Here is a 27336-nt window from a genome sequence, read left to right as displayed (position 1 = left end):
CTGTTTCTCTTTCCATCATTCAGGCTGTAAGCTCTTCAGGGCAGGGACTGTCTTTCACTGTGTATTTGTACAGTGCCTAGCACAATGGGGCCGGCTTGGCATTATTGTAACAGAATACCAAGAATGTCTGTAAATGGGGAGAGAAGGAAAGAATGTGTTTAATTGAATTATATCTGAAGAAAGGAGTGCCACTGCTGGGTCTCAGGATTCTTTTATTTTTAATGATTACATCTGTGTTCTAAGGATCATTTCCCCTCATTCATAACCCTAGCATTTTTAATTATGCGAGAGACCAATGATGCATTTTTGTAATGTTCTTTTTTCCTGTGTATTAAAATGAGAAAACAGAAAACATTCTGCAAATTCATTGTATTATGTTGCATTTTTTAAAAAAGATTTGGGGGGGGGGTTGTTGACACAAACGAATAACGTTAACACATTTGGCAGGAATTCAGAGATTGGAATAAGACAAAGAAGAACAAAGTCTAGAGGCTAAGCGCTAGCTTATGTATCCAGAGATGTGCCAGGAAAGGGGGAGTGGGGAGAGAATACTGCAAGCAATGAATGACAAGCCCTATTGCTCCCTACATCACCTTTAAAGTAGGAGCTGCCCCAACTGCCTGGATCCTAAATCCAGTTGTTGTACCAGGGGCGGGACCCTGCCACACCCCCAATCAACTTGTTATGTACCCATTGGGGACTATGGGGGTGAAGAGCACAACTAGCCACATTGGCCAGACAAGCCACCTAGGTCCTGATTCAGCAAAGCACTTAAGCAGTTTAAATCCTACTGAAGTGAAGCACCTGCTAACGCATTGCCAACCCCCTAGTGCTCAAGGATGCACAGCAACTATGTCCGGGCTTCCTCCTTCATGGATACACCATGGTGAGGAGAGGGGTTCACCCTATACAATGCAGCTGCACAGGGGCAGCCCCAGTTTATCACTACTGAGCTTTAACAAGAACGTAATTCTGGGAAATTTGCGTGAACGGTTTTCACCCAACCTGGCCGATCACCAAATGACAAACAAAAACGCCCATTGACTTTAACAGGACCAGGATTGCACCCTTGAGAGTTCAGACCCCCATGTCTTCTTCTATGTGTGTGTCTGCAAAACCTTACACAATGGGGCTCTGGATTCTGCAGTATAAAGATTAGATAATAACAGCAGAAAAAGAACTGAGATATATTCTAATAATGGGAACACAATTATTGCGAGATAAATATGCCCTAGTTGAAATATATTCCAGTATCTTCAGCTGCAGCTGTTTGCATCTGCCTGTTCCGGGGGGGCTGCGTGGTCTAGCAGCTGGGGCACTATCCTGTGAATCAGAAGCCCTGCATTCTAATCCCATCTGTGCTACTAACCTTGTGTTTGACAATGAACAAGTCACAGCATGGCAATGTGTCTCCATTTCCCTTCCCGCCCTTTGTCTATTTAGATTCTAAACACTTGGGGAGCAGGGCTCTCTCTTACTCTGAGTTTGTATAGCCACTATATAATGGGGCCTCTCTTGGTTGGTTGGGACCTGTAGGTGCCAGCCAGGTAATACAAAGAAGAAATAATAAGCATATCATGCTAACTAGAGAGCACAGTACATTTAAGAGGCTGTCCACATTTTCAGAATGGCACTTGTGCAAAAATGTGTCTATGACTTACCTGTACAGTAACCATAACTGTATGTGCCAATTCTGGGTGCAATTCTGATCATTCGGACCTGTTTTTGAAGCTTATGGGAAGTATCTGGTATGATGGGAAAGGTTTGTACTTAACTGTAAAACAGCAGAGACAGAAGGCAACCAAAAAGTAATCATTTATTTAGAATGTATTTTATGAGCTGTAATTTCTCTAAACTCGAACAGATTTTTAGTATGCTGGTATTTTTCAGAAGGGAAGTGTCACTAGATAATGACTGCTGGGAGTGTGTTCATGAGTAAAAGTTCCTTTCCCAAAAACGCTGTGCTACAATTTTAAATGAGCCACTAAAACTAATAAAGTAAAGGCTTTCACCACTGCAGCACATGGAGATACTGGGTGATAATTTGAGAGAGAATTGCAACAATCCTCACGGAGGACTGGCTGTTCCTGCTCCCGTTCTTTGAAATAAAATGCCAAATTGTTTTGAAATTCCGGGAGAAAACTAATTGGATTGGTTAAAGGTCACTAAATGTGATCCGAGAGCAGATAAGCATGATGCAATACATACACCATACATAAATATGTGGGACAAATTCTACCCTCAGATACATATGAACAGATCTCACTGACTTTGGTCGCTCTATGACAGTGATTCTCAAACGTTTGTACTTGTGACCCCCTTTCACACAGCAAGTCTCTGAGTGCGACCCCCCCTTATAAATTAAAAACACTTTTTTATATATTTAACGCCATTATAAATGCTGGAGGCAAAGCGGGGTTTGGGGTGGAGGCTGACAGCTCGCAACTCCCCATGTAATAACCTTGTGATCCCCTGAGGGGTCCTGACCCCCAGTTTCAGAACCCCTATAAAAAGCTTAAAGTTGGCCCACAGGTGAAAGCAGGAAAACCCTTTTATATTATGTGCCTTATGTAAAGACTGGAAGATACAACAAAAGAAACAGATGGACCTCAGGTCATATGCTGTGGGGAAAAGAGGAGACAGAAGGGTGAGGGAAGGACGTGAAAAATACTGCACTGATTGAAGGAGTTAATGAACTACTACCAAGGCAGGAAATAGGGGCTTTTCACAATACTTTGAAAGAGGTAAAGCATGAAATTAGGATCTAGAAGCTAAAGGTTAGGTTCTGCAATAGGGAGAATTGAACCAGCCCAGAAACTGGCAAGGAGAGGGTTAAGCATTGTCTTTCTGAGTACAGCCCTCAACCCCATACTGCAAAATAAAGTGGATGGGGCAAACAATGAAGTATTAGGCAATTCCCTCACCCAGTGTGAGAGGGATATGACCCCAAAGGGAACACTCTCTTGGGGGAAGGAGGGAAATGCTAACTGAAAAGGCCCTCAGTGCATCTGAGCTGACTCAGACTTTATCTGCATAAAGCCACCATGTGCACCGTAAACCTCAAGAGCAGCCTGGAGAAAGCTTAAAAACACAATTGGGGAAACACAATTCTGTGTTTGTTTATGCCAGACTTAAAAAAGCTAGTTCCATTTTGAGACCTTGGGGTAGTGCTCCTATTTACATCACCTAAATGAGGTTTGCCTGGATTGTTTTTTCACATACTTCCAGTCAGAAGAATCATTTTTTTATATGACCAGAACAAATAAAACTGTGAGAGAGGGAGCACAGCATGCAGGCTGCACGCGAGCACAAAGAGACTGCTCTCCATTTCAAGGGGCAGTGCACACCCCCAACACACACACGCTGCATGCACTGCAACTGGCATGCCACAACTCCAACTGAAGCCAACAGCAGTCTGTTGAGTGGACTGATTTGAGGATTGGGCCCTCAAAACTGAAAAGGAGGAGGAGTTGGGGAGCAAACATTCTTCACTGAAACATGGGACACTGATATGCAGAGTTTGCCAAAGGGGACAGTGGAGGCACTAGCCCTGGAGGGATTCAAGAAAGGCCTGATTCTGCAGTCCTTAGCAAGGCACATATTTGAAGTCAAAGGTATTTTTCCTGCAGGATTTAAGAATTTAACTATTATGCCAATGTGAATAATGTAAGGAAACATCCTGCATTAATGACTAGTGCCTTTATGGCTTTATCCCAGCTCTATCTTCTATGGTGTATGATAAAATAAACTTGGGACTAATTAAACCATTTCTGACCTGGATATTTCGCCTACGGAAAAACCTTTGTATCCCGTTACAAACCCAGCAATGGGGCTTGGGTTACTGATATTCACAAAACCCGGGTCAAAATTATGGGCCAGATCCTCAGATGTGAAACAGGCGTAGCTCCATTGAAATAATCAAATCTGACTCATCATTATGGCCCATTGATTTACATCAGCTAAGGATCTGGCCCTACAGCTTTGCATGGAAATCGGTAGAGAAGCTCTATGACAAAAAGCATGCAACGCTTGATCATTTCAGCTGATTTTTGCTTATTTGTTTGGATATTTACTCAAAATGTATCATGCTATTCAAGAGCCATGAATGCCCATGAACCAAAATAAAAGGACTGTAGAATACCCTGTAAAGCAAAATCATAGTTTCACCTAGCTCTTTTAGCACAGTATAACAGACAAAGGTAAGTCATATGCAGTACAAGCATAATAGTGATATAGACCCCAAATACACACAGAGGGGAAAGTACCTGTGACCCAAATGAGTCAGTGGCTAGTAGTTAAAAATTATCTATGACTGGCCAGTAGTTCAGAGTAGCGGGAAGATAAAAATTAACTTTTTTTTTTTTTAAAAAGGATGAAACAGATCAAAGGTGGTTAACCTAGAAACCATGATCTTTTCCACTGGAGCTTTCAGTAAACTAAATTGATTTGAATTTCCCAATGATCAGCCTCATTACATCAGCTCCTATACGCCATGCTGGCATTCCCCATAGTGACTCACCACACTGACACATCACCCCCAGGGAACAAAGGGAGACCGTTATCTTGAAATTAAAAATATAGGGCCTGATTTTCAGTCTAGATTCACTCAGAACTTCCTTTTACACCTTCAAAATTGCTGTGGGAAGAATGTAGATAACTTAGACTTGAGTAGTAATGAGGATATATACCTTCATAGGAGAGCAGCATCATTACCCCCATTTTACAGCTGGGAAAACTGAGGCACCATACAGTGGAATGACTTCCCTAAAGTCACTGAGCAAACCAGTGGCAGAGCTGGGAATCAACCTCTGGACTCCTGAGTTCTCAGTCTACTGTCCTAGCCAACAGGCCACACTGCCTCTCAAGCAAACAAGCCCTTATGTCAAAGTGACCTAAATTACACTTGGAAATGATTGCAGGCACAAGAAGGGAGGCTGCTGTTTAAAAATCTGGTCCATAAACAGTATCTTTCATTGTCACTCCCTAAATCTTCACATGGCAAAGAGAAAAGCTAGCTAGGTATTATTCAGCAGTATTTTACATTATTCAGGTTCATTGAACATAAATCCTTGTGCAGATTTTGCTGCTGCTGCCAATGGCAACAGAGCACAAATTAATTTGCTGGCATAATACTGTACCTCCAAGACCAACTTTTACTACCAATGGAGCCCATCCAGATTAAAAAGTAGGTGGCCTTGGGCATGTGAACCCACATTCTGGCAGCTCACTAAGCCAGTCTCATCAGGGACAAGGTAAAGCTGCCCGGCTCCAAAGATGGGAGTTATATAACGCACACGAATGAACTTCCCCCAGCAGCAGCGCTCTTTCGTCTCCGTCCCTGCAGGATATAGGAATTATTACCACCCTAGGCTATGGCTGCCTCTCCTGTCTACTGGTGATAGCGAAGGAGAGGGTTTGGGGACCGTTTTTGTTTTTAAATAACTAATCAACCCTTTCAGGGCATGCGTCTCCTCTCTCTCTCTTACCATAACCTGCAGGTGGCAACTCCTGTTGACTATTTAGTCTGTGGTGGGGAATTTGTGCTCACATCAGAGGCCTGCTTGTCCTTTACCCTACCCAGGGTTGGTCAGTTCATTGGGTGTAGGTGTAGGTGTGTGCGTGAGCGTGCCCAAGGCCATAGATTTCATCTACAGTTTTCCCTCTCTGTCTGGGATCCTTTCCACGGATGGATTCAGGAATCCCTGGCCCCTTTACTTTCAATAAACCAAGAGCCAACCCCTCTTCCTGGATACGCAGAGAATGTTCTAAGCACGCTCAGTGCAACTCCTCATTCTCATGGGCTTGACTGCTGTCTACAGTAACTTTGTGGGGAAGTGGTGGTTTGATTAAGTGACTGTGCAAATGTCTCTCTTCTGTGAAGCATGAAGTAAAGATAAAGCAAATCCCCTCCGGGAAGCATTATGTAAAGTCCTTTCTTGAAGTTGGGTCACCAAGTGTCAGTGCATTAAATTTCTCCCTTTCCCCTGAGCTGACAGTTGTTAAAGACAATGAATTAGTAAACAGCACTGTAAACGGTTCCCTGATCAGGGATTTCATACCATCCTCATTTCTCTTTCTCTTCTAATCTCCTGATCCCATTAACAACATTGCAATGCAGAATTTTTGAGAGCATAACTTTACATACAATGAACATACTCAGCAGGTTTGATCTTAGACCAATAAATAGGAACATAGGTGCTTTTGAGAATTTTACCCTAATGACTTAGGACTGAATGTTCAAAAGGATTTAGGCATTGTGATGCTGAGCGTCATAGTGCCTAACTTTTCGGCGCCTGGAAAAATCACTGAGATTAAAAAAAGGATGAGTTAGGCACCGAGGCTCCCTGTAGAATAAGGACTGGGGAGAAACAGGCACCTTAGAAAGTGATTCACAAAAGCCAGCAGGCTAGGTGGGGAGTTGCCTAAGTCAGCCAATGGGAGATGCCAACCAGAGGCTTATGTGCTGAGCCCCACCCCCTCTGTGAGAGTTGTGCCTAAGTCTGGGGTGCAGGGAGGTGCCTCTCTCTGTATGCCAGGACATAGGTGCCAACTTTTCCCGGCACCGGTGGGTGCTCATGCCCCCTGGCCGCCTCCACCCTGCCCCGCCCAATCCCACCCCCATTCCAACCCCTTCCCCAAACTCCTCGTCCCAACTTCGCCCCCTCCCTGCCCCTATTGGACCCCTCCCCAAATCCACATCCCGGTCCTGCCTCTTCCCCCGAGCATGCCGTGTTCCCACTCCCCACTCCCAGCACTTGCCGCCACAAAACAGCTGTTTTGCGGCGGCAAGCGCTGGGAGCTGGGGGAAAAAGTGGGCATGTGGCACGCTCAGGGGAAGAGGCGGAGGTGGAGCAGAGCCAGAGGTGAGCTGGGGCGGGGGAGGGGCAGGGAGGGGAGCTGCCTGCCAATTTTTCCCCGTGGGTGCTCCAGCCCCGGAGCACCCACAGAGTCGGCGCCTATGTGCCAGGAGGAGCCCCTCTTTTGAGTGACTGCATTGATACTGCTTTAGGAAAGAGGATGACCTCCCTTGTAACTTTTAGCCCAAAGATCAGTGCACTCCTTTGGGAGGTTGGAGACCCCATTTCAAGTCCCCCACTCACATAACGGGGAGAAGGGATTTAAACAAGGATCTCTCAGGTGAGTGCCCTAACCATTGGGCTATGGGATATTCTGATGTGCTGTCACTCTCTGTCCCAAATGACTCCTAAAAAGGAAGAGAGAGCGCGCACACGCAAGGATGAGAATGAGTCTATAGCCTGGTGCTTAGTGCACTCACCTAGGAGATGGGGGATCCAGTCCCCCCAGTCCAATGAGTCTTTATTTATCCAGCTTCAAGTGGAGTGTTTGAGGGGCTTCCTACATCAAAATATCCCCTAGCCCAATGTTCAAGCACTCACCTGAGAGGTAGCAGATCCCTGTTCAAATCCCTTGTCTCCCCCCCTTAGGTGGAGGGGGGACTTGAACTGGAGGTCTCCCACATCCCAGGTGAGTACTCTAGCCAGTGGGCTAAAAGTTATGATTGAGGTCTTCTGCCCACCCAGGCTGTTTTGCTTATGGGGGCCTGCTCTAGTAGGCAGACTCTGAGCATGCCTAAAGGACTAGGCCCCTAAGGTGAGTTAGGGGGACATCTTCCACTGGCTTGTGAATCACTCTGGGGCGTAGGTGGGAGATAGGTGTCTGCACACCTATGGGGAGACAGGAATGTGCATGGCTCAAGACAGAAACATAGGTGCCCAGGAAACTTTTACTGTTAAAAGTTAGGCACCAAGTGAGTTTAGGCACCTACAGGGATTCAGTGGGAGTTCTGTGGGACATCGGTGCCTAGAAGAGATATGTAGGCACCTAACTCCTTCTGAGCATTCAGTTCTTAGGAGTCTAATTTGGGACAGTTTTAACCTTAGGAATTGCCATAGGGGATCAGACCCTTGGCCTGTTTAATCTAGCCTCTTGTCTCCAACAGTGGCCAGCACCAGATACTTCAGAGGAAGAGATAATAAACCATTCAATATTTTCCACCCAATCTGTTGCGTAGATTAATTTAATTAAAATATTTTACTACATTCTGAACACAATCAAGATCATGAAACCACCATGAAACAGTGTCTATCTCCTATACAGAAACTTGACAGTATACCAACACCAGAATAGCTGTTTACTAAATTAGGCACCAGTTTTTGAAGCATGTATTATTAATTATAGATGTACAGCTACATTCATTAAATTAGAGCAGTGGTCTCCAAAGTGGGATGTGTGCATCGCAGGGGGTGCGCAAGAGGATCTTTGGGGGTGCGCGACAGAAGGAGTGTTTTTTTTTTTTTTGGTTCTGCAGTTCGGGTGGGAGTCCGAGTGGCTTTTTGGGGGGGGGGGGGAGGGGGCAAAAATGGTAGAGCCAGCACGGCAGGGGGTGCGTGCTCAAAAATTTTTTACTGATAGGGGTGCGCGATCAAAAAAGTTTGGAGACCACTGAATTAGAGGGTTTTCTGCATCTGCTTCCTTTTATTGTGGGTTGCATACTATGTGTGGTAGAATAATGAGCTGGCTACAAGCACAGGGAGGAGGCTTTGATTTGGGATAAAGTAACCAACTTTACTTATTGTCAGTATTGGAACAATTTGCAGATAAAAGCCAATCTCAGTTCAACTCCAAGCACTGTCAATGATTTTAATATGAGCCAGAATCCGACCCTAAATCAGTGAAAAGCCACCTACTAATCAGAAAAGGTGAAGAAATACATCAATAAAGTTGAGATACTGGAGTTATTTTGTTTAATAAAAGGAATTCACACTAGTCTCCAAACCAAATAATCTTATTGAACAAGTACAGGGCAGAGTTAGATACTTTACTCAAGCTGAGTAGCACCTTACTCTATGAGCACTCCCACTGAAGTCAAAGGACCGTGTGTGGAGTAAAGTGCTATTCAGCATCAGTATGGGTATCAGAATCTGGCATTATTCTACAAAAGAGATTGGTTAGACCAGCTGTGATATATAAAAAATCCATGACCTAATTAATCTGCAATTTTAAGAACATAAAAACAGCCATACTAGATTAAACCAAGGGTCCATCTAGCCCAGTACCATCTTCTGACAGTGGCCAGTGCCAGATGTTTCAGAGTGAATGAACAGAACAAGGCAATTTTGAGTGATTTACACCCTGTCATCCAGTCCCAGTTTCTGGCAGTCCAAGGTTTAGGGACACCCAGAGCATCGGGATTTTTGGCTAATTGCCATAGATGGACCTATTCTCCATGAATTTATCTAATTCTTTTTTGAACCCAGTTATACTTTTGGCCTTCACAACATCCCCTGCCAATCAGTTCCACAGGTTGACTGAGCACTATGTGACGAAGTACTTCTTTTTGTTTTCTTTAAACCTGCTGCCTATTAATTTAATTGGGTGACTCCTGGTTCTTGTGTTATGTGAAGGGATAAATAATACTTCCTTATTCACTTTCTCCACACCATTCATGATTTTATAGATCTAATCATGTCCCCACTTAGTCATCTCTCTTCTAAGATGAACAGCCCTAATCTTTTTAGTCTCTCCTTGTATGGAAGTTGTTCCATACCTGTAAATCATTTTTGTTGCCCTTCTTTGTACCCTTTCCAATTCTAATATATCTTTTTTGAGATGGGGCTACCAGAACTGCATGCACTATTCAAGTTGTGGATGTACCACAGATCTACATAGTGGCATTTTGATCTTTTCTGTCCTATTATCTTTTCTGTCCCTTCCTAATGGTGCCTAACAGTCTCTTAGATTTTTTGACTGCACATTGAGTGGATGTTTTCAGTGAACCATCCACTATGACTACAAGACCTCTTTTTTGAGTGGTAACAGCTAATTTAGACCCCATCATTTTGTATGTATAGTTGGGATGATTTTTCCCCGATGTGCATTACTTCACACCGGATTGCAGCTGCCATTTTATTGCCCAGTCACCCAGGTGGGTGAGATGCCTTTCACAGTTGGCTTTGGATTTAACTATCTTGATTAATTTTGTATTGTCTGCAAATTTTGCCACTTCACAGTTCAACATCTTTTCCAGATCATTTATGAATATGTTGAACAGTGCTGGTCCCAGTACAAATCTTTGGGGAACACCACTATCTACCTCTCCCCATTGTGAAAACTGACCATTTATTCCTACCATTTGTTTCCTATCTTTTAGCTAGTTACTGATCCATGAGAGGACCTTCCCTCTTATCCCATGACTGCTTACTTTGCTTAAGAGCCTTTGGTGAGGGAACTTGTCAAAGGTTTCTGAAAGTCCGAGTACACTATAATTACTTGCTCACCCTTATGCACATGCTTGCTGACACTCTCAAAGAATTTTAATGAATTGATGAGGCATGGTTTCCTTTACAAAAGCCACATAGACTCTTCCTCACATATTGTGTTTATGGGTGTGTCTAATAAATTTGTTCTTTACTGTAGTTTCATTCTGTTTGCCTGGTACTGAAGTTAGACTTACCAGCCTGTAATTGCCAGGATCGCCTCTGGAGCCTTTAAAAAAAATTGGTGTTACATTAGCTATTCTCCAGTCATCTGGTGCAGAGGCTGATTTAAGTGATAGGTTACATACCAGTTAATACTTCTGCAGTTTCATATTTGAGATCCTTCAGAGCTCTTGGGTTAATACCATCCTGTCCTGGTGTCTTATTTGTGTTTAATTTAATCAGTTTGTTCCAAAATCTCCTTTATTAACACATCAATCTGGGACAATTCCCAGATATGTCACCTAAAAGAATGGTTTGTATGAAGGGATCTCCCCTACATCCTCTCTAGTAAAGACCAAAGCAAAGAATTAATTTAGCTTCTCTGCAAAGATCACAACTTTCTTGAGTGCTCCTTTAGCACCTCAAGGGTCCAGTGGCCCCACTGAGGGCTAGTCTTCACTATGAGGAGATCGACGCTGCTGCAACTGATGCAGCAAGGATCGATTTAGCAGGTCTAGTGAAGACCCGCTAAGTCGACGGCAGAGCATTCTCCACTCAACCCTGGTACTCCAGCTCTCTGAGAAGTGTAAGTGAAGTTGACCAGAGAGCATCTCCCGTTGAAGTAGTGCAGTGAAGACACCAGGGTATGTCAACCTAAGCTACATCAACTCCAACTACGTTATTCACGTAGCTGGAGTAGCATAACTTAGTTCAATTTACCCCAGTAGTGAAGATAAGCCCTGACTATCTGACGGGCTTCCTGCTCCTGATGTTCTTAATGTTTTTTTTTTAAACTGTTAGTTTTTGTGTCTTTAGCTAGTTGCTTTTCGAATTCTTTCTTGGTCTGCCTTAGGTTTCTACTGTTGACTTGCCAGAGTTTATGTGCCTTTCTATTTTCTTCAGTAGGATTTGACTTCCAATTTTTAGAAGATGCTTTTTTGCCTCTAACCACATCTTTTTTTGGCATTTTTTTTGTCCTCTTACTGTTTTTGTTTAAATTTGGAGTATAAATTTAGTTTGAGCTTCTATTATGGTGCCTTTAAATATTCTCCATGCAGTTTGCAGGCTTTTCACCCACATGACTGTTCCTTTCAATTTCTGTTTAACTAGCTTCTCCATTTTTCTGTAGTTCCCATTTTTTAAATTAAACGCCACTGTGGTGGGTTTCTTTGGCATTTTTTACCCTACAAGGATGGTAAATTTAATTACATTAAGGTCACTATTACCATGCGGTTCAGCTATATTCACCTCTTGGACCAGATCCTGTGTGCCACTTAGTACGAAATCAAGAATCACCTTTCCCCTTATTGGTTCCAAGACAAGCTGCTCGAAGAAGCAGTCATTTATTGTGTCCACAGATTTTATGTCTGCATCTCTTCCTGAGGTGACATATACCCAGTGTGAGGACAGTTGAAATACCCTATTTTTATTGCATTTTCTGCCTTTGTGGCCTCTCTGATCTCCCTGAGCATTTTATAATCACCGGTCTTAGAGGATACCTGGCCAATACAACCAGCCGGTAATTATTTCCATTGTTTTCTCCCTTCCCAGGTGGCCAGCACATGGTACTAAGTGCATGAGCCAGAGTAACTCCCTGAAAGGGTCAGGGTACCAGGAGTTGGGCCCGGATTTTGTGGTCTGGGGGTCACGCTGTACCAATCAGTATAGGCTCAACTCAAAGCATGATCATTGTCATGCCCCCCCGTGGGTCAACTACCTCCCTGTTGACAGCTGCCAACTTTTCATATGCCTGGCACAAGGTGGGCTCTCCCTTCTGTTCCCTAATGAAATCTTTGTTCTGGGTCAGCCATTCCATACCCTCAGGGTTCGTGAGTCCTGATGGTCTTTCAGGGGCTCCTCTGCCTGTTGTGAGGTCCCTTCCCCTGGATCTTCTCACACTTTTGCGTCAGCCAGTTTTGTGGACCCTGCTCCTTCCACAGCATCAGAGTTATGGTCAACCCTAGATCGGGGTCTCTCTCCTGCACCTGCAAGACTTTGCTGAAGTACTTCCAGTCTTGTCCCAGGACCACAGGGTAGGCAAGAGAGACACCCTCCCGTCCCCTAGATGGAGAGTCTTAGTATGGCTCCCCACTGTCTGCTGTATCTCCTTTGTTGGTTAAGGGTGCATGTCTTTCAGTGCACACTGTATGAAGATCGTGTTGGACAGCATCCTGTGGGACTTAACCAGCTTTTCCCTCACAAGGGTCTGTCTGCACCCAGAATCTGTTAGGCCAAGTGCCTCAATCCCATAGACCCTCACTGGGCCCATTATCTTGGCCAGCCCCTGTTTGCAGGCTTTAGGGGTGGCTGTCCAGGCCTGCCTGCAGCTACAATCCATAAAGGGGCAGTTGTGTCGAAAGTAGCCGTGCTGCCCACATTCGAAGCAACTACTCACTGGAAGAGCCACTGTCAGCCCCTCCTCTGCTGCGGTTGCTCCAGTTGGAGGAGTCTTAGCTTCTGCGCTCCCTGGCTCCCCAGGCCTCTGTGTCTTGGGGCACTCTCATTCAGCCTTGTAGTCTCTGTCTCGAAAGGGACTTGGACCCCACCCCAGCTGGTGGTCACCCGTGCCCAGTTCTTTCCTTCATGCTAGGCCCTTCACATTTGGCAACAGCCTAATTTCAGGTCCTTCACCATTGGAGATCTGGGAAATTGGCAGCCAGGTAATTTTCCATGGCTCCTACCACTTCCAGCAGTGTGCTAGAGTGATATCTCTGCACCCACTCCCATCCCCTGACTTGAAGAGTTTGGATAAATTGCTCTAGGACAATATTCTCCACCATCTGCACCCTGGTGCACCTTTCTGGGGTTAGCCAGCACCAGCAATAATCCTTGAAGTACTGAGCCATCACCTGAGTGTGGCCATTTTTCCCTTCAGACATATTGACGGTATGTCTCCAAGGAGATATCAAAGCAGTCCAAAATGGCCTTGACCTTATGGTAGTCTCGGGCAACCCCAAGAAGGCTTTGGGCTTATCCCCTGGGCCCATCTTTGTCAGCTTGACAGGATCCCAGACGTTGGGATGCCCCCAGGTGATCATGGCCCTGGGTTAGGTGTGGCTCCCAGGGGGTGGCGGAATGCCTCCATCTGCTAGACCAGGTATTGTTGGTTTTGGTCAGCTCCCAGATGAATTGCTGCTGGTGTTGTGAGGCCAGCTGTTGTAGTAATTGATTCCATTGCTGCAACAGCTGGGTAGCCTGTTGCTGTTGGCTCCCCACTGACCACTTCAGCAATTTCGCCATGTTCATGTTGTTTCTTCCTATTTTCCTTCCTCATTTTTCTGCTGGCCTTCTTTACAGGCCTTCAGCAGGACTGGGCCATTATGTCCGCATTCTCTACCAATCACAAGTGGGGTGCGCCTCCTGGCCTGGTGGTTACCGTCTGTGGCAGCAGTCTCCACCTAGCAGTTACAGTCCATGGCAGCAGCCCTGCCTAGCGGTAAGAGTCTGTGGTGGGAGCCCCACCTCCCAGGTTCCAACCCAGAAGTCCCGTCCCTCTTGAGCACTATAAGGCAGGAGTCCACAATCTGCAGTCTAGCTGATGCTCTCCCCTGGCCTCTTCCTACCACTCTGCCCCTGTTTGAGGCATGTCATGGCTGGCAGTTGTCCCTGTTGACTTGGCCCATGGGTCTCAGCAGGGTAGGGAGTATCGGCTATGTGCACCAGACCTCCCTTCCTGGCGTAGTCCCTCTGCAGCAACAAATGCAGGTCTGCTTCTCTCCACCCTCTGACATTTTAAGTCCCTCCTCCAACTGGTGGGGCTGGGGTTTCCGAGGCCCAGAGTTATTCCTGCACGCTTAACTGTCCAGTGTAGGATTGATTAACCCCATCACAAGGATATAAAGGAGGAATCCAGCTCCATGAGTAAGGGAGGGCCAGGAGAGTGCTACGAGTACTGTGGCTGCAACAGAAGGCTGTGAGAGGGCAAGCAGACCCTATGGAAAGGGTTGTCAACTTTCTAATTGCACAAAACCGAACACCCCTGTCCCGCCCCTTCCCCAAGGCCCCACCCCTTATCCAAGGCCCTGCCCCCAGCTCGCTTCATCCCCCCTCCCTCTATCACTTGCTCTCTCCCACCCTCACTCACTTTCACAGGATTGGGGCAGGAGGTTGGGGTGTGGGAGGGGGGTGAGGGCTCTGGCTGGGGGTGCAGGCTCTGGGGTGGGGCTGGGGATGAGGGGTTTGGGGTGCCGGAGAGGGCTTCAGGCTGGGGCAGAGGGTTGGGGTGCAGGGAGTATGGACTTTGGGCTGGGATGCGGGCTCTGGGTGGGGCCAAAAATGAAGGGTTCAGGGTGCAGGAGAGGGCTCTGGGCAGAGGGCTGGGGTGTGAGGCAGGGAGGTGAGGACTCCAGCTGAGTGTCCAGGATCTGGGGTGGGGCCGGGGATGAGGAGCTTGGGGTGCAGGAGGGACCAAGGGGTTCAGAGTGCAGGAGGGGGTGTGAGCTCTGGCTGGGGGTGTGGGTTCTGGGGTGGGGCCAGGGATGAGAGGTTTGGGGTGAAGGACAGGGCTCCAGGCTGGGGCAGGGGGATGGGGTGTGGGCCAGGAGCCGCCAGGGTCTCTTTTCGACCGGGCATTCCAGTCGAAAACTGGACGCCTGGCAACTCTACCTCTGGACCCCACTAGGCTGACTCTTTAGCTACCAGAGCCCAGGTGGCTCTGTCCAGAACAGGGCTATTGCTTTTGTTAATACTCCACATTTCCTTTTTGTTTGTATGTTGAAGAATAAACAGAGCCCTCAGGAAAAGGCTACAAATAGAACTGAATGTGGCTGACCATCCCAGGCTGGTGATCAGGTCCACCAGCTTACAATACTTATACACTGTAATCAAGTCAACTGTCTTCTTTTTTTTATAAACTAAAAGATTCATCTCTTTAAATCTCTTTTTTTTTTGTTACACATTTTTCCAATTTTCAAATAATTTTTATGACTCTTCTCTGCATCCTGTCCAATTTATCTAATGCTTTGACGTCATATACCATTTTGTTTGTTTACATGAGTATATTTTTCTAGGCATCAGTTTTGCAACTAAAAAAATTATTTAGAGTGACAGAGTAACACTATAAGTCACTTTATTGGTGATATGCAGTTTCAAAAAGATAACTGAACCACACTTAACAATAAATATTTCTTCACGATCTAACTGCACATAAACAGAACTTGTCATGCTATCTGAATTAGCACTACCTGGTAACTCCCAGTAATGTATACATCATCATCAAAAAATACAGGAGTAGAACATTTGACTTTGGGAATTTCTCATTTTTGTGTACTTCATTTCTTATCCTTAGCATTACATTAATGTTAGCTTTGTCATTTGAATTGGGGAAAGGATATTTGTTGAAGGAGAATTAGCTTGTTTATTAAATATGATTATTAAGGTTGGCTGCCAATCTTTTATCAGAACTGATTTTCAATGGAAAACTGTTTTTTGACTAAACAATTTTTTTTGTGAAAAGTGTCTGCTCCCTGGTGAAATTATTGACTTTTCAATGAAAAACCAAATACCCCCAAAACTGAAAATTTTCAGCTGAAACACACACACACACACACACACCAACCAAGATTTGGAAATGCTACTGCAGTGGATTTATAGAAATTGTAATTCAAACTGCCTCAGGTCCATATACTCATCTGTGGGCTGGGTTCCCCAGGCAGATTACATTTCCCATGATGCACCACAGCTTCCCCAGTCCCTGAGCCACTGTGGAGCATCCTTAGAGTACCTGGCTAGAGTGCATGATGGGAAATGTAGTCTGGCTGGGGAGCCTGGCTCACATAGGGAAATGGGGGCTTGAGGTACTCAAAGTACAATTCCTATTAGGCCACACAATAGTCGTGCCAAAATCAATTTTTTGGTGTCAGACAAAAGTTTTCAACTTTTGTTCAAAGTTTTTGATTTTTCACAGGATACAAAACCCCAGACATTTTCTAATGATTATTTTATGTTGGAATCTAATTTAGCAAATGTAATTTTTGTTTTATTAATCCTAATGGAAGAAGTTTTTGAAAACAGAAGACAGGCTTGAGTTTCTAAAAACACCAATTTTCACCTCAAAATGAAAAGACTTTTAAACTCTGAAATTTACAAGCATTTCAACACTATTTACTTACATGTTTTCTGCTTATTGATTTTTAAAGCTTGAAGGTTAAACTCTATACAAATGGAAGTTCAGGACTCACCAGCTGCTCCCAGAATGCTCTTGAAAACAGGATGTGTTCTTCTGAGGAGTTCCATCATGCCTGAAAAACACAAAAAAACACCCAAAGCTTAGAATTCCATTAAAAAAGAAATCTGCATCATTATCCCCAGTACAGAGTGAGTTATTTCTGCTGTATATTAATGGATGTTCTTTTAATTTATCTACAGTACTATTCTGAAGTCCGTATTGAGCAGCTGCTTTTGAAATTGCATAGTATGTACACTGCTGCAAATGGGTGGCATTACCACACTGCTGTGAAATACAACCTATATCCGCTGTGTGGATTCAAAACTCACCGTTTTCCATGGATTTGCTGAATTAGCAATTTCTCAATATGAAACAAACTTATTGAGCCCAAACCTTCTCCCCAGGCTTGGTTGTTATTGTGGCTACGTCTTTAGGGCTTCTCAACTCCAAACGGTTGTTTTCTTTTTCCAAGGGGGCTCACTTACATGAAGGGTGGTATTAGCAAGATATATATTCCACAGTGACTCAGCAGGAATCAACTGGCATCTCCTAGTCAAGTTCCAATACCCATCAACATTTTCAGTCAACAGAATAACTCTGTTACAGTTACTTTGTGGTTGCTAGGCCTCAAAAGATGCTCTTATCAAATATGCAAACCGCCCCAGTATGAGGGAAATATGTTGTACATCCTAGATACAAAGCATCCTAGATACATCCTAACTGAGCAAATAAACAGTATGCCAATTTGAAGTACACTAATACCTGTTCAGTCACTGATACTTCATGACATTAAAATACATGTTCCCACTTGTAAAATTGCCAATGAAAAAATGCACATGCATTTCCAAGTGGATGAATTAAAGTACCATATTCATTTGGCTAATTTGTTTTAGGATAGAGGCATTTACAATACATGAACTTGAAAATGTTAAATATTAATCTCTCTTATCAGCCTTCTCCAGGCATTGGCCGGTGCCTTGTTTTACTCCAGGAAAAATGCACAAGCATTAAGGGGCCTATTCCTTAAAGCAAATGATTTATGCAGCAAGGTCAGGCTTGCTTAAAATTTTTTGTTTAGCTACAACCCCATGCATTTTACATGAAATTCTCTAAAGAAAATGTGAATTGCAGTCATATGTGAATGCCTACAATGGTTATGTGGAATTATACCATGAGGAAATGTCCATGGAGAATTAAACGCACTGGTACTGGGAATTACTTTGATATCCAACATGGGCCCAAGTTACTCACCCCCGTGCCCCCTTCCCGCCCCGCCGCAAAAGCCAGACCATTAGAGTAGACATGTAATATTTTTTAAAGGAAAGTTGAGACCCCTGGTCTTTGTTTGTACAGCACCTAGCACAACTGGGTTCTGGTCCACGACTGGGGTCCCTTGGAACTACCACAGTACAAATAATTAATTAATTAATAGGGCTACCACTACGATTTTGTCGTGGAGGTCATGGAATCCGTGACTTCCAGAGACCTCTGTGACTTGAGGCTGCAGTGCCTGGGAGCTGCAGGGTCCCCCGCCACCTGTGGTGGCTGGGAACTGTGAGGGCCCTCAGCACCTGGTCACAGTGGGCGGGGGGTGTGCCTCAGAGCTGCTGTGGGTGGTGGGGGGCCCCGGGAGCTCCCAGACGCCACAGGGGGTGGGGATGTCCCGAGTTCGGAGCCATTGGCGGGGGGGGGGACAACCCTACAGTTCCGAGCTGGGGCGCCCTGGGGTGGTGTGGAGACACTGCAGCTCCCCATTTTGTCACGCATATTTTTAGTAAAAGTCATGGATAGGTCACGGGCTTCCATGAATTTTTCTTTATTGCCCGTGACCTGTCCGTGACTTCTACTAAAAATATGTCCGACAAATTCTTAGCCTTATTAATAAATAATAGTAATTATCTGATAACTTCAGGAGCCATGACATTTAGAAAGACACTAAAGATAGTGGCTTTTTCACAAGTGTCAAGATATTGGCTGGACTGTACCCGGTCTCTGGGGGACTGGAGATATATAGGATGACCATATGTCCTGTTTTGGCTTGGTCAGTCCTCTTTCCGCTCTCTCTCCCCAGCAAACCAAAGCCATTCTCACAGGAAGGGAGGGGAGAACTGAAGAGCCCAGCAGGTCGGGGCACCTCCACTCCCTCCTCCTCTCCTATGCACAATGGGAACGGTGCCCCTGCTCCCCCCACCCACAATACTTAGACTGGGAAGGGGCATAAAGGGGGTGAAGAGCATCTGGAGCTGCCCCCCGCAGCCTGGAAGGGAGAGAGTGAACCCTCCTGCAGTCTCCCAGGCCTGGGAGAGAGGGAGTGGAGAGCCCCAGGAGGAGCATAGGTGAGGCTGGGGGGTAGGGTTGGGGTAGGGTAGGGTTGCCAGGTGTCTGGTTTTTGAGTAGAACACCTGGTCAAAAAGGGACCCTGGCGGCTCCGGTCGGCACCACTGACCGGACCTTAAAAGACCGTTTGGCATGGGGCTGGCAGGTAGGGTGACCAGGTGTCCCGATTTTATAGGGACAGTCCTGATATTTGGGGCTTTTTCTTATATAGGGTCCTATTACCCCCCACCCTCTGTCCCGATTTTTCACACTTGCTGTCTGGTCACCCTACTGGCAGGCTCCCTACCTGGCTCCGTGTGGCTCCCCAGAAACAGTGACCTGTCCCTCACCTCCTAGGCGGAGGGATGGCCATGGGGGCTCCATGCGCTGCCCCCACCCCAAGTGCCGGCTCCGCAGCTCCCATTGGCCGGGAACCATGGTCAATGGGAGCTGTGTGGGCAGTGCCTGCGGGTGGGGGCGATGTCTGCGGGCGGAGGCAGTGCGTAGAGCCGCCTGGCCATGCCTCCACCTAGAAGCCAAGGGACATGTCACCACGTGTGGGGAGCCGCCCGAGGTGAGTGCCACTTGGGGCCCGCTCCCTGCATCCCCTCCTGCGCTCCAACTCCCTGCCCCAGCCTGGTGAAAATGAGTGAATGAGTGAGGGTGGGGGAGAGAGAGTAACAGAGGGAGGGGGGAAATGGAGTGAATGCGGGCAGTGTCTTGGGAAGGAGCAGGGCAGGGCGTGGGGCAAGGGTGTTCGGTTTTGCGCAATTAGAAAGTTGACAACCCTACAGGGGTGAGGGGAACTATTAGAGGGGACTAAACTGATGAAGGGTGGGGCTGTGGGCTGGGGTGAACTGATAGGGGAAGAGTTGTGGGCACTAATTTGGAGATTGGGGGCAGCATTAATTACTTGGCAGGGGACAGACAGATGTAAGGGTGAGAGCTCCTGCTGCAGGGGTGTGTGTGTCAAAATTGATTACCAAATAAATGCGGGTGAGCGGGCAACACCAGTTCTCTCTCTCTCTCTCTCTCTCTCTCTCTCTCTCACACACACACACACACGATGGCAGGGGGAGTCCAAAAATCAAAAGACAGACCGAAAAACCACTGTATTACTTTTTAAAAAAAATCTCATGATTTTGGGGGATCAGACTCACGATTTTTGATCTCTTGAGGTTGACAGTACTGCCAACACCATGAGCCTTGTGATAAAGCCATGAGAGTTGGCAGTACCGAAAAGAATTTCTGTTTGTAGCTAAGGTTAACTGAACCCAGCAGAGTTGGCAAATAGAATACATGCTGGAGAACACTAGTGGGAGTTTAGTCAAGGTAGTCTGGGAAGGACCAAGAGACAGTCCATATGGTGGGAGCTATTGCATTTTGGGGAATTTGCTTAAATAAATAATTCATTTTAACCCTACTGACTGCTTGGGTATTTCAACCAAAATACAACACAGAATAAAAGGGGTGCATGCACAAATTCACCCAGGCACTGTCTGACATCTGTGAGCATAGTCTGATGAGTGGAACTAGAGAAAATGGGTCAGGTTTCAGGAGGGACCTAGTTTGGTGTATCACCCAGGGCCCAGGCACCGTTGGATGGAAGCTGTGTGCAGTCTGCCACCAGACACAGTCAGGCCTCTCAGCATCTGCCTACATGCTTACAGCTCTCTTTCCTCCAACTCTGCCTGCAGCACTTATTGCTAATGAAACAGTGAGAAAATACCCTGGAGCCATTCAGTTGGCAAGAAAGGTAAGAATTTAAACCTTAGCTACACTGGGTCTTGGATCAGATAAATATGTGAAACTAATAGATCCTGAGCAGTCTGACCCCAGATCAGCCAGCTGGCACGTGACTTAAAACAGGAGCTGTGCAACACTTTCAGTGGGAAAACCCACAACCCCCAAGGACTCATTTGCCTGTTTTCAGGACCATGCACAAACACCAACTGATTCCTCTACGTCTCAGACCTGTAAATGTTTCAGTTGAACTAGAGTTAATACTTTTCATTGGCTGGATAGATTATTATTTGTTGAGTGGCAGTTCTGCACAGTACATGGACAACACTTCTACTTGCCTCCAAAGTATTTACAATCTAAAAAGACAAAACAACAGACAGTAATTCAAAGCACGATGTAACCAGAAAGTGGATGCTTCTTATCATGGTGCAGTATTTTGTGAATGTTGCACTGTAAAAAAACAAAAACAAGTTAGCCTAAGCAGTTCTTCAGATGTGGGATGAACAGTGCTAGGCTTCATGAAAAATGTAGGGATTGGGGGAAGTATATAGGTGTGTAACTTTGAAATATGAGTTTCACTAGTTCGTTTCAAGAGCAAAAAGACACCCAGTGTATTTTAAGTACCATAATAAGTACTTTGGGTCCCTCACTAGTGTTCTTCAGGGATCAGAGTCTCCCATTTCATAAAATGTTTTTTACTTAATAGCTTACTTAGGGAGTTCTTAAATTCTGGCTCCCATGCCCTTCTCCAGCCTACTTCCTGGCATCTCCACAAGATGGTACTATGTAACATACCTCAGGAGATTGGGCGGGACAGCTCTGCTTACTCTTGCTGCTACTGATGTGTTTAGAAGCACTGAAGGAGGGTTTGTTTTGTTTTTCACCTCCAATAAAAATTTCACTAGTGCCAGTCCCAACTTTGAATAGAAAATATACTCTCCCAGCGCTCTGCCATGACCACAAGAGCCGCGGCAGTGCTTTAGCATTGCCAGTGTAGACTAGCCCTAAGTAAGTAAGGGAGGGCACGGCTACACTAGAGTTTACAGTAGCACAGCTGCGCTGCTGTAAGCTCTCCAGTGTTGCCACTCTAAGCCAAGGGGAGAGAGGTCTGCCATCGGTTTAACTAGTCCAGCCCCTGTGAGCGACAGAAGCTATGTTGGAAGGTCCATACTGGCACTTAGGTCGGCATAACCTATGTCGCTCAGGGAGGTGGTTTATTCACACCCCAGAGTGACATAAACTATGTCTACATTACAGCTTATATCCGCATAACTTAAGTATATTGCCTACTTTGGGTCTGAGCCAGTGCCCATTGAATTCAGTGGAAAGACATTCACTGACTTTGATGGCCATTGGATTGAGCCCTTAATTCTTCATGAAAATCCTCTGTCTGTGTGTGTCTCCCTCTCTGTGAATTTAATTTATTTATTTTAAGGACAAAGTTTTCAATCCTGAAGACACTAAATCCCCTGAGTAACCACTTTAACAACTTAATTTGCCAGCTCTTTGCAAATGGGCTGTGTGACAAAACAAAGACTTAAGATGAAAATGTCACTTTCAAACATTTTTAGTAATTTATTTGTCAGCTTATGACTCATGTGAAGGGATCACGTGGATTCAGTGTAGAGCAAGCAATTAGCCAAGGCCTTAGCTTTGCCTGCTAAGTCATTTTCAGAAACAAATATCACGATTTCTCACTTAGATTTAATTATGTAAATGTCTTGGTTTGCCTTTATGAAAGCTCAGCACGCTTGCAAGGCAATTTAAATTTGACCTTTCTTGCAGTTGATCTTATGACAACGTTACCATTCTTGGTGTAGAATTTGCTTGTTATTGAGTTAAAATGCATTATAAATAAATAATTCTTCTAGAGTCAGCACTGTCCAATAATGGCCTCATCTGTCATTTCTTCGATCTAGCTCTGCAGCCCCTTTACATTCCTTCCATGGCATAAAAGAGCCATAACGTGGGTGAAAACAGCCCCTGGACAATATCCTTTGTTTAAAGGGGTTTCTCGGGCCCTGTCTAAACTGGTAAGGTTTTGTTGCTATAGCTATACTGGTACGGTTAAACTGACAACACTCTCTAGTGTGGATACAGTCTTCTTTTGTATGGCTTGGGTAGGTAGCAACGACTACAAATTTATATCTAGATTTGACAGTCAGCGCATTGCCGTGGCCACGAGCTGGTCAATGTCCTTCAGGCCCCTGGCGAAAGAACGAAGATATGCTGTGCTCCATCATTTGTGTCTGATGACCACAGTCGCATACAGGTGTTTGCCTCATTTTCCTTATAAAGAGGGTTTATCCACATCTCCCATGAGATGTCCTGATGTGATTCAGTCTGCACCAGGCTTTGTGACATTTATCAAAACCTGGTGGTTCCTTGGCAGGGTCAATGACGAGCTGTTTGTTTTGAGTGGTAAAAAAGTTCCATGTGATTCTCCATTGCGCCTCAGCATTGAAGTTGGGTGTAAGGGTCTTGATGTGGTTCCATAGAAGGTTGCGGGATTTTAATCTTGACTTTAGTAGGTTCTGCAGGTCATTGTGCAGTGGGAGTGTTTGCGTTGACATGGGTAAGAAAGCAAGATGCTCTAATCTGTGGAGGCTGGATTTGTGATAGGTCTGGGAGCCAGTCAGCTGGAGTCGATTTGAGCATCTCCGACATTATGTGCATAGCATTATTAAGTTGAGTGTCAAGGAGTTTAGTGTGACTGCTCTGAGACCACACTGGTGCACAATATTGAGCTGCAGAATATACCAAGGCAATTGTTGCGGGTGTTCTTGAGGTTTTGTTGAAAGGTCAAACTCCAGTCCAGTGTAACGCCAAGATACTTTGGGTTAGCCTCATGGCTGATGCTCTCACTGCAGAACTGCACATCAGGTTTGGTATTAGCTATTTTATTGTTAGAATGGAAAGTGGTTACCATGTTTTTTTTCAGGTTAGGCCTAAGTTTCCGGCATTGGAAATAATCAGCAATTGTGTTAAGATCTCGGGTTAGGGTGCAGCTGATGGTATGAAGGCTTATATGTTGAATAGTTAGGGCAGTGTCATCTGCATACATGAATTTCTTTGACTCTGTCGCTGGTATATCCATGGTGTATAGATTAAGAAGTACCAGGGCCAAGACGGAGCCCTGAGGGCTGCCCAAATTAAGAATTCTTGGTCTACTGATCTGGCCATTAAGGTGCACCTTAAAGTAGCGATCCCTGGTCATCACTGTCAAGAGGCGGATCGTTCACTGGCAGTGAATGACGCGGGAGATCTTGAGGAGGAAGCCCTGTCTTCAGATGGCGTAATATGCTGAGCACAGATCAACAAGGGCGATCCCTGTCTTCGACTTACATTGGAATCCTGCCTCAATGTGGCCGGTAAGTGAAGCTACTTGGTCACAGCAGTTCCTCTTTGAGCAAAATCCTGCCTGCTCCGCTGGGAGGATGTCTTTGATGGTATCGAACAGACACGGAGCAGTGCCTGTTCTATGAGCTTGCTGGTGGTTGAGAGGAGAGAGATGGGGTAGTAAGTGACTGCACCCTCTGGAGATTTCCCAGGCTTCAGTAGGGCAACCTTCGCATGGTGCTTCTGTTAAGTGTTGGTGTCTTCGTACTCTGTGCTTTATGCAAATTCACTAACATATCAGTGTCATCAGTTGGCCACTGGATGTCATATTACCAACCTCCCAGTGAAAGTAGCAACGTGTGCCACACAGTGGTATCAGTACAAAGTGCTCATGCCAGTGTAGGTTGTGCTGGTCTATGTTAGTAAAAAGATCATACCCCTGACTGACATAGCTATGGTAATCAAAATTTTTAAGTGTAGTTCAGACCTCAGCCAGTGTTCAGCAGCGAGAACAGTTTTATGGCAACCTGTGTCACAGTCCCTGGCATAGGAGATGTAACTCTGCACTCAGGCTATTCTCAGCAGATGGTAAATGGAAACAGGAGTATAAGGCCATGTTTATACTAGGGGCTTGTCTACACTACAAATCCTTTGCAGGCATAGCTATACGAGCGTAGCTATGCTGGCAGAGCCCCCTACTGGAGATGCAGCATAAGCTGACAGGAGTAGTAGTATACCAATATTCCTAGCTGTTTTGATGAGGAGTGGGAAAAAATCTCACCCCTATGCTGGCAAAACCCCTGGTGTGACACAATTATGCCAAAAGAAGAGTTCTTCTGCTGGTATAGCTAAACTACCTCTCTATTACCTCTGCTGTCAAGCAATCTTCTGTCAGCATAGTTGAGTGTACACTAGGGTTTTGCTGGCATAGCTGTGTTGGTTAGGGGTGCGATTTTTTTTCACATGTAGCTATGCTGGAAAAAACTTTGTAGTGTAGACTAAGGCTAGGAGTGTTTTGCTGGTATACAAATACCAGTATTCTATACTGGCACAGTGCTCCTAGTGTGGACGCAGCTATACCGGAAAAGTTGTGCTTTTGCTGGTTTAGCTTATGTTACTCCAGCCAAGCAAAACATAAAATACCCATAAAAGTGCAGTTTTGCTGGTATAACAGCTATGATAATCAGGGATCACACCTCTTCACATGCCTGACTGGCTGTGCTGGATAAAGTCTGTAGTGTAGACATGCCCTAAGTTAGAGCAGCCTTGTGACTCCTCTGATTTATGCCTGGGGCCTAGTCGGCCCCCAGCTGCCCCAAGAATATGAGGAACACAAAGATGGCTTGAAGCCATCAAAGCTTCCCAGGGCCAAGTGCAGGAATGGAGCGCTGAGCATTGGGGCCCTTTGGGCATTCCCACTGAGATGGCAATTTTTAGTATGCAAGGAATGTAGAATCACAACTAAACATTTTTCATCTTTTCAGGTGACTTATTTTCAAGAATTTTTTAGTCTGCAGCTTATGCTGTGGAATCTCTTTTATGAACCTCCACAATTCCACGGAAGTGGGGCCACTGCTTTGCCTTGAGAATTCAAAAATCTTTCCCTGAAGATGGGATTTTTATAATGCCAGGAACGTTTTTTTACCTCTGTGATTATTTCAAATCCAGACTGGTAAAACTGTTGTTTGGGTCTTCTGAAAATCACACATGGTTTTGTACTGTGAATCAATCTAACAATGGTATTTGCCAGACTGGGCCTGCTTGAAGAGATAATGGCATTCAGATCATCCTTGACAGTGAAACCCATTTCAGAGATCTCTCCGTGAACATGGAAGCCATGAGCACAATGACATTTTCACCCAGAGATCTAATTGGGGATCAGATTCTGGTACACTTACTCATGCTGAATTTCATGACTAGCCTCACTGAAGTCAGGTGTTATTCAATAGAAAGAGGAAGGGTATCAGAATTGGGTCCTGAATAATTATTCAATTGGCGACACCCATTGTTTCTTTATTTCCAGTCTGTTTTAAAGCTAGACAAGGAGAAAAGGCACAACAGGAAAGAGGGAGATTTTCAAAAGTGGTTCTGTCTATGTATGTATCTATCTTAAGTACTTATAAGTATGCCTTGCAACCTTAAACATGTTTATCCTCATAACTCCCTTGCGAGATAGAGAGGTGCTATTATTACCATTCTGCAAATGGGGAACTGAGGCACAAAGGGAGTAAGTCACTTGCCCAAGATCACACAGGAAGTCTGTGGCGGAGTGGGGAATTGAACACAGGGCTCCCGTAGCCCAGGTTGGTCCCTAACCATTGGACTATGCTTCCTTTCCTAAGTAGCCAACTCCCATTGAAAGTTAATGGGAATTGGGCACTTAAGATCCCCCTAAAAGGACAAGCCTGCTATGTGATCTGAATTACTACCCAGGCTCTGAACTGTATATCTGTGTGTGTGTGTATTTTTTATATATATATATATATATATATATATATATAAAGAGAGAGAGAGAGATTAAATTTAGCATTTATGTTTGTTTCTTTTTGCAGACCTGAGGATATTAGAGTTATTTTTGTTATTTCTAAAACTTTTGCTTATGGTGTGATGTTCTTGGGCATGCAGGACTTGAAATGCAACAGGAACACGGAGTAATTGTGAACTTATAAAAATTAGCTTTGTTTTCGTTACAGTGCAGGTGGTACAAATGATAGTAGCTTGTACTGTGGTGGTTCCTTTCAGTTGAGGCTATTAAAGATCTCTACAAATATTAAGTAATCTCCCAGTAACCTGGTAAAAATAATATTCCCATTGCACATATGAGGAAACTGAACCACAAAAAGGTTAAGTGACTTACCTAAAATCACAGAGCAATCTTGTGTCTAGGCTGGGAATAGAACACAGATGTTGTTACTGCAAGCCCTTAACCACGAGACCATGCTGCAAAATATAGACCAAGTTTTGACTTCTTACACCCCAGCAAGGTTAATGGAGTAACACCTGGAATAAGGAAAGCAGAATCAGGCTGTACATTATAAATCAAACCATTTCCAACATATGATAATGCCCCACTTACATAAAAGAATCAAACTGCATATAAAGGGCCTAATCTTGCATTCCCTATACACCCCAAACTAGCAGTTTCAACAGGAGTTTGCAGAATCAGACCCCCAAAATCACTCTGTGGGCTTGTATTGTGATGAGTGCCCAGGACATTAGTCTTACAGCCAAAGATGGTTTTGTTAAAAAGCAAGTGAGCACCTCAAAGCCAGAAATGGTATTTTTTGAGCATATCATTGCACAATTAGACAGAATACCGCTGAGTCCCTGTTT

The 27336-nt window shown here is 45.0% G+C and overlaps 2 long non-coding RNA genes across 7 annotated transcripts in view; one reads left to right on the top strand and one right to left on the bottom strand.

Moving 5' to 3' along the window:
* LOC117879229 lies at positions 1–27336 on the bottom strand. 6 transcript variants are annotated; one of them, XR_004646208.1, is made up of 6 exons: positions 27265–27336; positions 26861–27003; positions 16619–16678; positions 10475–10506; positions 1662–1774; positions 1–127 (listed from the first exon to the last, which is right to left on the bottom strand). It is a non-coding gene; the product is annotated as an uncharacterized LOC117879229 (long non-coding RNA). The 6 variants fall into 6 exon arrangements; XR_004646204.1 differs by lacking the exon at positions 10475–10506; XR_004646207.1 differs by lacking the exons at positions 10475–10506; positions 27265–27336 and adding an exon at positions 27229–27259.
* Positions 20482–27336, top strand: part of LOC117879228 — a 36908-nt gene continuing 30053 nt past the window's right edge. Inside the window, exon 1 of the long non-coding RNA XR_004646203.1 lies at positions 20482–20677. This is a non-coding gene — a long non-coding RNA (uncharacterized LOC117879228). The remainder of the gene's footprint in view (positions 20678–27336) is intronic.

This window comes from Trachemys scripta, chromosome 6, assembly GCF_013100865.1.
Source record: "Trachemys scripta elegans isolate TJP31775 chromosome 6, CAS_Tse_1.0, whole genome shotgun sequence".
In the NCBI taxonomy this organism is placed as follows: domain Eukaryota; kingdom Metazoa; phylum Chordata; order Testudines; family Emydidae; genus Trachemys; species Trachemys scripta.
The sequence above is the reverse complement of the archived record's forward strand: the minus strand, read 5'-3'. Positions and strand labels throughout refer to the sequence as shown.